Here is a 6,030-nt window from a genome sequence, read left to right as displayed (position 1 = left end):
GAGTGCAGCTGAACTTCACCGTAGTGGCTTTGATCAGGCTCAGGGTGGTTTAGTGTCTCCTGGAGCCACTGCCTCAGTATGGTGGGCTGTCTTCTGGCTAGCTTTCGGCTCTGGAGGTGACATTAAAGATGTTTCATGCAGATCATTTGAGATTCCCTGTGTCTGGCTGACCTACTTGCAGGGATTCTTGCTCCTGCCACAGCCTTGATGGGAAGGGGCGCATTGCCTGCATCTCCCTCATCAGATGAAGGCTGGAAAGCCTTGAGATTCTGGGAGCATCCCCACTTGTGCATGGAAATTATTGACATTTTTTTCAGCTGTATCAGTTCCCTGATGAGTTCACTTTGCAACTGCTTGGGTGCTTGTGCTGGCAAGGGAGCAAGGATAAGTGGCTGGGTAAGGACATGATTATTTTTGGTAACAACATCTGAATGCTCATCAGTGACCTTCCACGTCTGCAGCACAAGGCAACTAACAAAGGCTGGTTTGGTGACTTGCTTAATAAAATGTATTAGTGCTGATGAGACTAAACTGCATGACATGATAGCATAATTCATGTCTTGAATAGACATCAGGGTAGTTAAATAGATTTTGAAATGGCATAAAAGCAGCAGTCTGTAATTTAAATGCTATATTGTCCCCTCTTAATTTTTCTTAATAATATATTAAAATAAGTTCTGTCAGGAGCTTCCTATAAAAAGGAATGACTCTGAACTAATGTAAGATGTCAGTTGGTAGAAGCCACGCGTCAATACTACATCTGTGTAACTGTGTTTGTAGGAGTGCATGCTTAGCTGAAGCCTTGTGTTCACTTACGCTATGGAACCACTTTTGAAGGCTTGCTGTTCCTGCCAGAGAAAATACTCTTGGAAAGACTGTGGCAAAGTTTCCTGTTTGAAAACCTGCCAGAGGCTAGGCTGTGTGCTCTGTCCTCTGCTGGTTGTCTCTGCAGACAGCTGCTGCAGGTCACCCACATCGGTGACTTCCAGCAGGGTACTGTAATCTCACTAGGTCAGTCCACGAGCATCTCTTGCTTGTAATTCAACCTTGTAAAACACTACCAAACCACAAGAATACCTGTGTTCAGGAAGTCCAAGGGAGGGGTCTATCCGTGGCAGTGGTTGTTTAAACATCAGTAGGTACTTCGAGTGCTGAACTGCTGCAGTGAATACTCTCACTTCTGCGGCAGTTTTACCACCCTTACTGCTTATGTGTTACGTGATGCGGGCTGACCCTTGCAAGCAGCTGAAAAGACCAAGCGTGACACAGATCCGCAGCCACCAGCCACCTGTCCAGAGGGACGGCGTTCCCATGCCTCTTCCCTGCTGTGCTCCAGGCTCTTCCTCCTGCTGCGAGCGCATGGTGAATGAAGAAATCACTCTGCTGGTGTGAAACGCTGGTGTGAAACAGCAGGGCAAGTGTGGGTCTCCTTGTTTGCATCAGCACTGTGAGCCAAATAACCACCAGGCCAGGCCACTTGAAAGGTACCTGCAAAGTGATTATTACGCTTTATGCCAGCCTGTAAAGAAACACGTGTTCTTAGCAAAAACTAATTGTAAAAGTCTGTACTTTACTCAGTAACAATTTTGTTCCTGGTAGAATATACTCTTCTTAAGAGCTTATTATTATGGTTGTTACATTAATATCTACGCAACATCTGTAAAATCCATAATCCATTGTCATTGCTGCTCTCTGAATTGCTTGTGGGAAGATGTTGACACAATGATCTGGAGGCTCAGCACAGCTACTCTGCCCTAGGACCTGCTGCAGCTCACTTCACTGGCTAGCTATTTAGCTGTTGGTGGCACAAAGTTTTGACTAGTGATTGTTGGTACAGAGTATGTCCAGAACTTACTGCGCAAGAAATCCTGTTAAGAGGTGTTTGCCCTCGGACGGAGACCCAGCAAGGCTTACCTGTGCTTTGCTGTCAGTAGGTTCAGCTCTGACCAGCCACACTCAGACTTCCCTAAAAATCTACAAGTTCCTTTAAGCAGGGGCACAGAGATACGGTTAACATTTTATCGTTTACAGTTTTTAAAGTATTTTTAGAAAGCAAAATCTTTTCAGTAAGGGCATACTGATGATTTCTGTGGCTGGCGGACCAAAATGATCAACAGCTGCAGAAAGTACTCTTCTCAAAGAAAATCCAAGATGTGACACCTGAAATGTGCTTCGGTCACTCCAGCAGCCTTATTTACAAGCTCTTGTCTATTTCTTAATATACTCAGGGAATCTAATACAAGTGCTCAGATACCAGTTCCTTTACACTTAACTATTTCTCACATCATTAGGGGTCACAATAACTGCTGGAATATTTAGTCAACACCCTTCAGCATTACAGTAACTTCACCAATACCAGAATCTTGAGTGTCAAAACTCAAAAATCATACAGACCGGCAAACTAACCTGATGGACTTGCGCCCATGTAATACAGACAAGATTTTCACATCAAAGTAAATCCTTCTGATTTCTGTTATGTCAACTGGAAACTTTACAGCCAGTTGAGATGCTCAGGAGCCCACTCCCTTCCGATCTACCACCACGGCTACAAATCTTTCCTTGGTCGGTAGAGGTCTCATTAGAAACTTCCCAAACACCTTCTGCTTCTGATGGGCAGGCATACAGTAATCAGCAAGGCTTGTGAATCAAAACATATTGATAAACATGTCGGATACTCTCTGAGGCATGAAGCGAAGGTCTTCCTTTAACTAGCCAGCATCAATAACTAATTAATGAACATCTTCCAATAGCTATTATTGCTATCAGAGTATGGTTGATTTAACATCAAGAGAAATTCAAGCAGAGAATTCAGTATGAATTCTGTCCCACTTGCCATGGGACAGAAAGAGAAGTACAGAGTGTACTAGATGAACTTTAATTCCCAAGCACAGGCTTTTCTCTGTGTGTTTCAGCTCCCTCCCTGCACTAGGCTTGTGACACTGCCAGCTGCTGCCCTCCCCTCTCTTAAATGTTTTGGATTATTATGCAGCACCTTGCTCAGCTTTTAAACAGGATGAGAGTTGGAGAAAACAGTACAGTGCTGCTCTCAGATGTGCAGACCTGTGCACTTTTACCCTTGCCAGAAACCTTCATGTGCTCTACAGTAACAAACACTGAATTGAGCAGTTCAGGCACGTTATGGCCGGTTACTGTCCTGGGCTTTCCTCCAGAGGTTGTTCTCTGTCTGGCCAGCCAGCTGCAGCACAGCGCTTGCTGCCTCCAGGCTTGGCCACCTCTGGCAGCATGGCTGCCTGGCATGCACTGCTTGCCTTGTGCCCAACTTGCTGGGAGGAGAGGGGTGAAGCTGCGCTGGGCGTTGGTTGCCTTCCAGGAGGGGTCTGGCTGGGCTGCAGCCTCCTTGTGGGGGGAAGCACAAGGCTCTTCCTCCTCCTGGCCTGTGGGCACCAGGAGGCCCTAGCCATAGCTTGGCAGAGAGGGGCTGTTGGCAGTACTGCTGGGAACACTGGTCAGGAGATCATGCTGGAGCCCGCATGGCTGGAAGCAGGGTGTCCATGCCCACCCACCCCATGCACCGAGCAGAAATCCCAGTGCTTCACCCTAGGATAAGGACACCTTTTCAACCTTGCTTCAAGCTGCAAGGCACCATCTCTAATCATGCTTAATCCTGACTGAAGGTGGCCCCTCCAAAGCCACAAGCTCCTGGGTTACGTTTACATGTTGTGCTGTGGAGCACATAGTGGGTTCCTGTGCCTGTGAGGCCAACAGAGCTGCTGCAGTCTTGGCTTTGGAGGAAACACAGATGGAGATGACCCGGTAGCAGCTGGGTGGCTGGTGCAGGTCCTCTGCTTCTGGCAGAGCTCGTTGCTGCTCAGCAACCTCAGCCACCTGCCCTGGCTGAACACACCAGGCATGCTGTGTGTTCTGTGTCTGTGGGACAGATTCCCCTGGGGTCAAGCAAACCGCAATGTTCACTCACTTCTTCCTCCTCTCCACACCTCCCACAGCCTTGAAATAAGGCTGTCCCTTGTTTCATACACTGCTCTGAATGCCGAGACCTGGGGAGAAGAGTGATGAGGCTGGGAGAGGAGGCTGATCGAGAGCCACAGCTCACAAGGAACCTGAGTCCAGGTCTGCTTTTCACTATGTTCCCCAGCACGAGGACTGGGAGCACGTGGAGCTGGGAGGAGGCTGGTTTAAAACTGGTGAGAACGATCTCCACACCATGCAGCAGGGACACCTACGGAGCTGGCCGGGGCAGGTGGCACCATGTGGCCGTGACTGGCAGGTCTGTGAACAGACCCTGCAGGCAGCGGGCAGGGCTGTCCCATCTGCCTCGTGGTTGTAGATGCCAAGGGAATGGGACCATGGCAAGGCCCACGCACGCCTCCAAGCAGCCTCGCCACCATCAGGCACGGACGGGCCAGCCGCACCCCTGTCTTGTCCCCCCACCAGCCCTAGCAGGCTGCACTTGCCAAGGCTTCCCCACCACCTCACAGAGGCAGAACCTGAGAAGTTAAATTGAACTGGCTTCCTCATCATACATGTGTTCATACGTGGGAAACATACATTCACAATTTGCAGATGTGGCCAGCTGTGGCAGTGCTGTCACTGCAAGACTGAGCACAGGACAAGTGTCTGGTAGAACTCCAGCGAAGTAACGTGACTGTGCTTGTTTAACACACTTTGCTGTTTTCAAAATGCAGCAATCCTAGACATCAAATCCTTGCCTTTTATTCTGAAAATCCCAGCTGGGTGTTTTCCTTTGCTCTGTAGTGACCTTTTCAGAACTGCTCCTCGAGTGCTGGCTGCACAAGAGGAGAAGAAAATTGCTGGTCTAGACCTTGAAGCTGCGACTGTGGCTCCCAACCACAGAAGACTCCCCAGGGCCCCCAAAGGGCTCAGTTCCCATCTGAGAAAGAGCAGACCCCTTGCAGCAGACTGGGAAGGACTGCTGCGGCTGCAGGGGACTCCAAGAAAAGCTGCCCCTTTCAAGCAAGCTCCCAGAGGAAGTGGGGTAACAGTGGGAAAGAGGCTCACTCACTCCTTATTCTTGGGAAGAAAAATTTGCAAGCCCAGAGTCAAGCCCCCTGCTGAAGAAAGTGAGGAACGAGCTGCTCGTGTCCTCAAGGGCGTGGCTGGATGCTGCGGTGCTGCGTGCTCACTGTGCAGGATCCTCCTGCAGACGGCTTATGGGCATGCCCCCTACAAAACTGGCAAACGTCCTTCTTGACCCTTTCCACCCTTGCAGCAGGAAGGAGCTCGGGGATCACACTCAACATGCACGCATTCAAAGCAAGATTTCTGACAAGCTTTAAATGTGTTAAATTCCTCCTGCCACTGCAATGCAATGTTGTAGTCACCTTTCTCTTTTCTTTAAGGAAACAACGTCATCGGGGCACGTGGCCCTCAAACAGGGCATGGTAGGCAGCACGCAGGAACAATCCAAGGAGTACACCTCACTGATTGTTTCACCAGCTGGGGTGGAAGCTTGCTGGGGAGGACTGGCAGGGAAAGATGGGTTCCAAACCCCATTTATATAAGTGGGACAGTTGCTGCAGGAGAGACAGAACCCCCAAAGCCCCTGAAATGTGCTCATCCAGGCCCCTCCTGGCAGCAAGAGGCTTGGCACCCACTCAGGTTTTCCTTTGCACTAACACATGTCATTGCATGCATGGGAAAAAAAACGAACTGGGGAGGGAATATGAGGCCAGAACCAGTGGGGGGTTGCAGAACCTCCCAGCTTGAATTCCAGTTTGCAATCCACTTCAGAGCCGTGCCCAGAATTAGTTACAGATACAAAAGGCAGTGCTGGAGATGCCAGGGGAACCATGTAGGCCTTTTTTGCTTTTCTTTAAACATCTGAAGAGCAGAAACGTCACACCTTGGCACCAATTCACCAAGACCTTTTAACGCGTGCTTGGCAGTGGGCTGGCAGCAGCTCCCTTGGCAGCGGTGGGCCTGTGCTGATTCAGCAATTACCTCTCCTCCCTTCCTGGCTACAAGCTGGGAGCTCAAGTACAGAAATGCCTGGCCTCTCACTGTGACCCCAGGAGCCAGGCTCCGAGGACA

This window comes from Ciconia boyciana, chromosome 4 (assembly GCF_034638445.1).
Source record: "Ciconia boyciana chromosome 4, ASM3463844v1, whole genome shotgun sequence".
NCBI lineage: Eukaryota > Metazoa > Chordata > Aves > Ciconiiformes > Ciconiidae > Ciconia > Ciconia boyciana.
Note: the sequence above shows the minus strand (reverse complement) of the source record.